The sequence below is a fragment of the Paramormyrops kingsleyae genome, chromosome 25 (genome assembly GCF_048594095.1).
Source record: "Paramormyrops kingsleyae isolate MSU_618 chromosome 25, PKINGS_0.4, whole genome shotgun sequence".
In the NCBI taxonomy this organism is placed as follows: domain Eukaryota; kingdom Metazoa; phylum Chordata; class Actinopteri; order Osteoglossiformes; family Mormyridae; genus Paramormyrops; species Paramormyrops kingsleyae.
The window spans coordinates 11,304,702-11,315,039 of record NC_132821.1 but is presented as its reverse complement, the minus strand read 5'-3'; the positions used below and the strand labels follow the sequence as shown (position 1 = coordinate 11,315,039).

Sequence of the window (10,338 nt, the reverse complement as noted above, 5' to 3'; positions counted from 1 at the left end):
GGTCACCCAGCTCTCTCGACCTCTCTGCTCTTCATTCTCCCTCCCCCCCGTTAGTGGCGTACACACCGTCTCCCTAAACGGCGTATCAACTAGCTCATCTAACTCACTGTTGCATTGGATGCGAGCCAGTTGCTCCTCAAGGTCGCGAACCTTGACCATGAGTGAGTCCACTAGCTTACATCGCTCGCAGATGAAGTCCGACTGGACACTAACGTGACCTCACTTGGTCTCACAACATCAATCAGCTGGTCTCAACAGCGTTTGCATTTCCTAAGAAGGCTGAGGAAATTTGGAATGGCAACCAGAATTTTTAAAAACTTCTACAGAAGTACTATTGAGAGTATTCTCACCAGCAACATCACAGTTTGGTTTGGGAACTCAACTGCAAAGGACCGGAAAGCCTTGGAGCGGGTGGTGAGAATTGCCCAAACCATTATTGGAGCTGCTCTACCATCACTGGAGGACAACTATCACCCTAGAGTCATCAGGAAAGCCCGTAGCATCATTAGAGACAATAGCCACCCTCAGCATAGACTGTTCACACTTCTGCCTTCAGGCAGATGCTACAGAAGTGTGAAATCAAGAACCACCAGATTAAAGAACAGTTTTTATTCACAGGCCATCAGGCTGGTGAATGATTCACACCCACTATCCCTTCCCCCCATAACACTGACTTAATTGTCAGGACAATTACCCTGTGAACAAGGAGAACCATAACCACTCTCCACCCATGCACACACATACACACACAGAGAACAATTTCTGCAGACTCTGTACAACACATGGACCAGTCAGTGAACTTTATATTCACTTCAGGTCTCATTTAATTGCTCTTTTGCACAATATTGTAAATTATTTCTGAATGTTTATGTGTTTGCACAATAGCCTTTGTCTAAATATTATTTATTTTTGTAATGCACATTGTATTGTCACTCTGTGTTTACTGTTCTATGTTTAGGGCGATGCGACGGAACATGTGGGAGTAAGATTTTCATTGTACGGTGTAACTGACTGTTTTTACCATGCATTTGACAATAAATTTCTTAATCATAATCATGTTGACTATTTAGTCAAATGAAAATGCAAATGAAAAAATAGTATTCTACCCTTAAATTGCTTCGAAAAATTGTTTTAGTTTTGTAATGGATGCAGTTTAAGTTTTAACAATCAATAAATAGTCAGACTTTTACACAGTGTCAGTAAAGTACATACAAGGAAGAACAAATTTATCCACAGTTTTTACAGATTCAAATGCAATAATAAATTGATCATAACTTACAATTTGGAAGCCATTCTTGATAAATTCTTCAACAATAGATGAAATCTTCTACAGAGTCTTTAGCTCTTGTCTCGCTGGAAGCAGAGGTAGAGTAACTGTACATGTGGAGGTCTCCTCTTAATATACCATTCTGACCGCGTCCCCCCCCCACGTAGCCTCGCCCACCCCACCCCCAGTGGCATTGTGAGGGACACTTTGAAAGACGATTTCAAATGTGAAACAAAGTAACTTTTAAGAAGGATAAGAACCGAATTTATATTTCTAAATAGAGTGCAGTTCTAAAACTTCTGCACGAATTCGCCACCACACCACATACGTATATAGTATACTATAATATAATTTACCCAAACAACAGATCCCTTATGTTGCTGCTCATATACATTTGATTTGTGTCTGTCTTTGCCATTTCAAAACCATGTTGTGGGGTGATTTTAATATAAGCTATCGGAGCTGTAATTATGTCAGTTTTACCTCTTGATTAATGTGGAAGATCGCAATTTAACATAAATAGAATGTAATAATGAATGTTTGTTTTCTTATGTCTCGGTCACGGCAACGCCCCGCATACCATCGGAAAGCTACAGCGATTCTGAGCAACATTGCCAGTATGATCCAATTTCGATTTCCCCGTTTTTACCCTGAAATTTCTGCCTGAAATTGCCACCCCGCCCCCGTCTTGCTCTAACGCACACTCGCACTCGCTCACTATTTGAAACGAGCCAGCCTTAAAGGGCCCAGATCGCATTACAGATGGTACCACAGATTGTTCTAATCCGTACTGTTCTGACACAGACAAATTGACATACAGTGACTACTACAGTACTACAGTATTAGCAGGAGGATAGGCTCAGTCTAAAATGTTCCTAAAATTTTGGTGTATTGCTCTTCATCCAATGGGGCTATCGGCATTACTGGTTAAAAGAAAAAAACCTTCCAAAATAAGTCATTAACGCTAGAAGTACTAAACCTGCACAAATTTGCGTAAATTTTCTAGCACTACTAGGCCTGCCACTGATTCTCGCTGAGCCATTAGCTTCATTGCCCTCCTGCTTTTGTTGTGCAAACACACCAATTACCTGTGAAACCTGAAACATTTGCATTTACTCAGACTGGTAGCCCAAACCTTTGTGTGTGACATGGAAACCTTCACAAAAGCCTGCCATATCTATACAAAATATCCCACACACTGACTGACCTGCAAATATGAAAGACACATATTCACAAAATATATGGAAACACAAGTCTGTTTTATTTATAAAAAAGAGTGAAAATGAAATGAAAAGTTGCTAATAGAATGAAATGAATAGAGTGAAAACATACTTACACATCAGTCTCCAATGTATGTTTGTACACAAAAGTCATAAGAACATAAGCTCGTTTGAGGAGAACTTAACTAATAGCTCAGAGTTGTTAAAATCTTATCTAGCTCTGATTTAAAGGAACCCAGGGTTTTAGCTTCCGCTAGACTAGCAGGAAGACTATTCCATACTCTATCTACACGCTGTGTAAATAAGTGCTTCCTCAAATTTGTTTTAAAATGTTCTCCAGCTAATTTCCACTTATGGCCACGAGTTCTAGTTTTTAAACTAATATTGAAATAGCCATTTGGCTGAACAGCATCCAGACCCGTTAAAATCTTATAGACCTGGATTATGTCCCCCCTTAGTTTCCTTTGCTCAAAGCTAAACAGATTCAGCTCAGCTAACCTCTCCTCATAAGACATTCCACTAAGACCAGGAATCATTCTCGTAGCCCTCCGTTGCACCTTTTCTAAGGCAGCAATGTCCTTCTTAAGGTATGGTGACCAAACCTGCACACAATATTCTAGGTGGGGTCTTACCAAGGAATTATATAAATGTAACATCACCTCCCTTGACTTAAACTCCACACACTCCAAATGTCATAAGCTGAGTGAAGTCATGCTCCATGGTTGATAACATGCTCATTCTGTCTTTTGTCTCAGTGGTTACTCTCCCTCACAGTCTGTCTGTCTGTCTGTTTCAAAGTCTGAGCTGATGGCTCTGTGGAAATCTGCGCTGCCTTAGTAGTTCTAGGTATTTTTCACCAGAAAATAAAAAGCTCAGTAGTTCTAGTGTTAATACATTTATTTGACTCACTCTGCTTTATTACGTGACCTGCTGTTTACGTGATCTCAGCCTAATTGTTGTGTTCCCAGACTGTTGGGGGATGGATAGCCCTGCATGTGCATCGCAGAGAGGTGCAAAACAGCCATCAATGAAACAATCGCCCTAGGCTGGCAAGCCCATCCCAGGTATGTGTCCCCTCATCCCAGATGTTAATGTTAACGATTGTCCTGTGGGTCACACTGGTAATTCTTGAGGCTTCCTTAAATGGTCCCATTAGTCATCATGTTTTTATGCTCCACAAATACTGTAGGTTTTCAGCTTTATTTGCCTGAGTACATTTTATATTGTCTGTGATGCTGCTGCAGATCAGGCCTGATCAATTAGGCTATTTTCACTGATTGCATTGCTTTGACCTCTGTGATTTTGCTATGGTTATCTTGCTAATTCCTTTGCAAACTGTAAAATAAAAGCATGATTCCTTGAGCAGACGGGGTGTGTGTTTGAGTATGTAATGTGCGTTGGTGTATTTCCAATCTATTACAGGTCAGTGTGCCATGCATCAGATTGGTAGTGGCCCAGTGTATAATGCTCCTAATATTTTGAAGGGTTACTCTAAAACTACTGGGCTATAAGCACTGGGCTCTTTGTGGACTACAAATGCTTTACTTTAATTTGATGTATGATTTGCCTGCGTGGCCTAATGCAGGGCTGTGTTGGAGTACACCGTCTCCACCAGGTGAAGAGATTCACAGCTGACACGTGGAGAGGTTGCAGGTCACCAGTTTATTCCTAAATAAAGTAAATATTGGTAATCAAAAAATTAATTCAAAGTAGGTCTAATAGGATTTTTTTAATTTCACGTAATGCTGTCAGTGAAAATTTATTTTATAGAGACGCAGCAGCAGCATCAACAGAAAAAAATGAGGAATTTAAAACGTGGATGCTTAGCCTGTTTATTCTTTATGCTATTAAGCCCACTGATTTATGTTGTCCCCCACAAGAGGCTCTTACTTAAACTCAAAGCGACAGGTATTTTAGGAACTGTAGCGACCTGGATTGATAACTGGTTAACAGATAGGACGCAGCGAGTAGTTATAAGAGGCCCAATGTCACAGTGGGCCTGCGTTCATAGTGGGGTCCGCAGGGTTCAATTTTAGGACCACTTGTTCCTAATTTACATAAATGATATAGACACCAATATATACAGTAAACTGGTGATATTTGCAGATGACACCAAGGTGGGTGGTGTAGCAGATACTGAACTAGCGACTCAGCAGCTACAGCGAGATCTTGATTTAATTAGTGACTGGGCCAATACCTGGCAGATGAAATTTAACATAGATAAATGTAAGGTACTCCATGTAGGGAGCAGAAATATAAAGTACAGGTATTTTATGGGACCTACTGAAATAAAGGTAACTGATTATGAGAAAGACCTTGGTATGTATGTTGATGCTTCCATGTCTCATTCTCGCCAGTGCGGGGAAGCAATAGAAAAGGCCAATAGGATGTTGGGGTATATCTCCAGGTGTGTGGAGTTTAAGTCAAGGGAGGTAATGCTATACATATGGCATACTGTAGGTGTGATGATGCCACACTGCTATTATGACACCTCCAAGAACTGGAAAAACAAACAAAACAAAACAAAAAAACAGCAGACTGCAACAACATTAGGAACAGAGAACAGAGCATCATATGAACTTATGATGCAGCATGCAGGAAAAGAAAACAGAGTAGGATTAGTAATGTAATACGAGTCAAAAGTTTAGACAATTATGCTTTATGGAGCTCTTTTTATGACTAAAACTACAACATAACACAAATGGGGTTATGAAGTAAACAAAATAAGTGTACACAAATCTAAAGAAAGGGAATTCCTTCCAGTAGTCCTGAAAGAGTTCCCATATGTGTTGAGCAATTGTTGGCTGTTTTGAAACATACTTTGTTATAGTTAAAGTTAAATAAAAAAAAATAAAAAATAAACACGAGTTGCATGCCTAAACTTTTGACTGGTACTGTATGAACATAAATGAAAGCATCAATAGCCATCTCTACAATATTCTTTGAATATTTTGGTCAAAAATATTCAAAGAATATTCAGCCTTGAAATAACATCATATGAACTTGATGTCATGAACTTATGAACTCCTCATGAAAAGAAAAGCTTCACTATTTCCTAAAACCTCTTTGATCAATGAAGGGGTGTGCCATCTTTCATCACCAAACTCATCAAGTAGTTCCTGCCTCACAACAAAAACTCTACTCTCTCTGCTCAATTCAAACAGCTCAGTGGAGTTTTGAAACCTTTGGCATGGGGATTGCAACTGTTCATGATGTCAAAGCCTGTCAATCATCTAAAAGCAAATATATGTATTATAACAGGAGGAATCTGAATCATTAGCATAAATAACATGTTTCCATGTATCATTAGCTAATTACTAAAATATAGCATCAATGTTTTTCACTATTTGCTTCATGGTTATTAAACTTTGCATGTAACATTACCTCAATGAATTCGGCTGCTGCTTCACAGTGTTGAAACTGTGAATAGCCGAGGTCCCTCAATGTGCGCTGAGCTACTGTCACAGAGCGACTCAGTGTTTGTGCAGCCACGGACACCTTCATTTTCTGTGAATCAAAATTCACATGCTTGTCTGTGATTTTGTTGGCAGCATGCAGCCCTTCTTTTGCTTGGACATCATTCAGATTAACTATGTATGTCCAGTTGATCTGGCCAGTGGTGCTGCTTATTGGGCTGTAGACCTGCAACATATTTCGTGCCAAGTTCAAGATGTGGCAAGGATCCATCGTCACAAACACCTTTGCACCAGTCACTGGATGTGCAAAAAAAGTTTTTAACGGTTCACCAGGGTTGACCTTCAGCCGGCATCCAAGCTGGTTACACATGCTGACATTGGAGGCATGTCCATCCATTGTAACAGACGCCACTGTCATCCCATGCTCATGCAGTTCCTCCAATGCATGAACAAGTAGCACCTTCTGTGTCTCTGGCAACAGGGAGTTGATCAGGTAGTATGCAGTTGGAGCCTTCCAATGGCCTTATAGGCCAACCACCATAAAAACAAGAGCCTGTGTGGCCACATCCGTTTCATTCACTCCATCCCCCATATCCACAAAGCCAGACATTTTCTAGGTATGTGGATCATATTGGACATGTTTTTTGATGGTCATGGCATCCAATAGAAGACTCACGCGTCTATATTTAGCCGGATCTTCATCATGTTGAGTCCAGGGTTGGCATCTAAAAGAACTTGGTATAATGAAAAAATCCAGTTTAATCCAAATGCCCAATTCAGGATTTTTTCAATCAATTAATAATCACTGTGGGCGATAACCATAAGCAACAATTTGATCACATGATGAGGATTTACTTAAAAGGCTTCTATTTATTATGCATCATTATTTATTTATGGTATTGATTAATTACACCACCTTTTACATGTCATGATTAAGGGATAAAAATAAAAGCTTAGAAAGAATACATCAAATGGATGAATACCTTTGCAATGTATGTGGATGTGGGAAATTAAGATGGAGAGACTCTCTGAGATAATTGTAGGCTTTGGGACCATGTAGGTGGAGACTGAGGGCAAACTCTTTCTGATCTTTTGTATACTCATGGCTCTGTTTGGACAGGAGATGCACTGGAAGAGCTAAAATTCATTCAAATTAGAAACTCCCTTTGAAATAATAATTAGGATGGCTTTTGGAATTTTACCCTTAAGTACATACCACTTTCTCCATATTTGTATTTTATTTCTATTCTACCTGAGTATAAATCCAGCCTCTCTTTCAGCCCTTCATTAATGAGGTTCTTCTCCCTCAAATTTTGCAGAAGACCACATACTCTGTTCTTTGCTCTCCATTCTCGATCCTTAGCGTTTCTCTTTTCATGCTCTCCACCCTAGATAAGATTTCATTGAGTCTAGTCCTTAGGTTTTCAAGAGATGTAGGCAGCGCGTAGGAATGGTCCAAGTAGACACAAGGAGTCAAGTTTATATCACATCAGTCAATTCATAGTTAGTATAACGTGCTGTCTGCTGGTCTGTATTTGTAATCACGTCACCCCGAAATTCCACTGTGAGCACTGCATGCGTGTGTGTATCTGATTTAACAGCAGCATGTTTCAATGTGTATGCATTAGTTTATCTGAAAAGCATGACAAGGGGTAGGGTTTTGTGTCAAAAGAGGTTTGAAAAGGACCTTAGTACTCACAACACTAGGATCAGGCAGAGCTTCAGTCTCTTGGACAGGCAAAGAACAGTCTACTGACAGGTTCACCTGTGCCCTCACTGAAGTCAGTGTGGTCCTGGTTGCCATGGGCTAATTTGAAAGAAAATAAAATGCTTAAAAACATGAACAGAGTTAGATATGTCACAGCCTAATGCTATGGAATACATGACTGATTCCTTTAAAAAAAATTACTTTTCACTGACTATCTAATCCTTATAGCCTAACTACACACCTACCCTTTGGAGATGAGTTGGAAACCTGAACACAGAGGGAAGAGCTCCATCTCTGATTCTCACAGTCTGACCTGTCCTGTCAAAATCCTCCTGTCTAAAGTGCTCATGGCAGAGCCTGGATGCATCATTGGCGCTAAAACCTTCACGCCTAAGGGCTACCTCCCACTGCTTCCTGAGGTGGATTTCTTTGGGAAACCTTCAAAGTTTGAGAAATGATTGATGATTGATTAGGAAATAGAATGTACATATTATCCAAAGATAAACCGAAGAAACAGTGCTCAGTATTTACTTGCAGTGGTACTCCAGAAAGCAGTTTCTCCCCTCTGAAAAGCGGAGATGGAGATTGCACTTGCTGAAAAATCAACTTCAGTGTAGGATTTGGAGGCTTTGTTTCAGCATTGCATCTTTTGCACTGGTTCTGGGATCTAAGAGCCGAACCACTAATGGGACACAGGTGAAGTAACAAATGAGCAACACAACACAATAGATGATGAAGTGATGGAAATGCTCAGGTGTAATATCTTGTGTGTTTACAGAGATATATATTTCATATGATAATGTGTATGGTCAGAAATCATGAGTAAGTTGTGATTTGTGTTTTTAGACACATTTTTCGCTAGCACAACTCCTTAGATGGCTGGACAATTTCCTGTCCTCAGATGTGGAAGCACACAGATGACTTCAATCGGTCTTTGACAGTTGATGTCACACTCGCTAAAGTCGCAGTGTATTCTGGGTCGAATCGCCATTTTGCAGGTATATAACTCAAGAGCAAGCGTTTGCATCCGCCTTTATCCTTCGAAAGATGGGATACTCGTGCTGTGTGAAAGGCTGTCATACTAAATCACAAGGCAGAAAGGTGGACCACAACATAAGATTTTTTCGGATTCCCACTTGGAAAAAAGGATATGGACGGCAGGTAGAGGAGGTGTTAAATTATTCCATGTATTATTATTTATTATGCATTTGTAAGGCTGTCTACATGATTACAGTTAACTTCATCATATAATTACTAATAACTTAACTTGAACATAAGAAATTTATTGAAGTAGCCATTTGGCTGCATCCAGACCTGTTAGAATCTAATATGCCTGGACCATGTCCCCCTTTAGTCTAATTTGTTCGAGGCTGTACAGATTTGTTTGCAACTTGATTACAAGTTAGCGTACCTTTGCAGTGACGATTGTGTTGTCGCAGTCCTGCCTTCGAAATGTGAACAGATCCTACACCCAGCCATTGATCAAATGTCCGTGGGCTTCAAGAGATTTATAGTTCTTGAACTGTTCATATGTGTAAGCGCTGATACCATAAACAAGGTAGTTTGTTATATCCAGAGATGAAGTTAGAGGCAACAATGTCGCGTCGGAATTCCATTTTTTTATGTGAGATCATACGGATCTATATTGCTGATTGTTGACAATTTAGCCAAATACTGATCCCTGGCATCCTTCGTAAGTTTTTCTCTGTAAGAAATTTTCTCGTTCTGCTTTTTCTTCTCAATTCTTCCTAGTGTTTGCGTCCGCGAATACCTTAAAAATGGCGAATGGGGGCGTGTCAGACAGTGCAGACACGTGACTGACAAAGACCGATTGTGGGGTGTTGGTATGCACGGTATGTTTAAACAGTTTTTTTTTGTTGTATTTTGGTAATATTGCAAAAACCTACTAAGTTGTAGCTCTTTAACAGTTGGCTGAGATAGATATGTTAAGGAAACAAGAATGTCACCTGAGGTACTTCAACTTGGACAGCTGTGTCATCTTTGAATATATCACGCATCATGTCTGGTAAAAGATATTTCACCTGAGGTATGCAGTGATGGCTTTTATTTTATAGCCATTATATTTCCTTTGACAAACTGTGTCTTCAACCATGCAAAAAGAGGAAAACAAACCGAATATTCTGGAAGTCACTGCCTTGCAAAAGGCATTTATCTTATCAATTAATTGGTTTTCCATTATTTCTTATGGGGAAAATTCGATCACAACTCGAACTTTTTAGGATTCGATCCGGGGTTCTGAACGGATTAAATTCGAGGTCTGAGGTACCACTGTATGTGTGTATATATATATATATAAACTGGACAGGTCAAAGCTCATTTGCTTTAGAGGTCATGGTTCCAGAAGTAAGGTTATGTCTTTATGTATTGGTTTTTATTACTGAAATCTAAACCAGATGAAAATGGTGGACGTATCCTGTAATTACGCTAAATGCACGGTAACTTTTACGACGATAATTTAATAGTTACGACCTGGAACTATCATGCCAACTTTGAGTGTAACACGTTTAAACCACAGTATGTTAACCTATTCTCGAATTCTGAAATAGGATTAATATTTGTTTTGTAACCAAGTCCATGTTAACTTTATGATCGCTCAGAAAATGTTGAATGCTAAGGCGCCAAAGAACAAATATTGTGCACGAGTATATTTGCACTTTATTCTTAAACACTGGGTAAGCAATATAAGGAAATCATGGGTGGATACAC

At 39.6% G+C, this 10,338-nt stretch overlaps 1 pseudogene; it reads right to left on the bottom strand.

Annotated features, from left to right (window-relative positions):
* Positions 1-6,029: 6,029 nt before the first annotated feature.
* Positions 6,030-9,610, bottom strand: LOC140582748 (THAP domain-containing protein 6-like; annotated as a pseudogene).
* Positions 9,611-10,338: the final 728 nt, after the last annotated feature.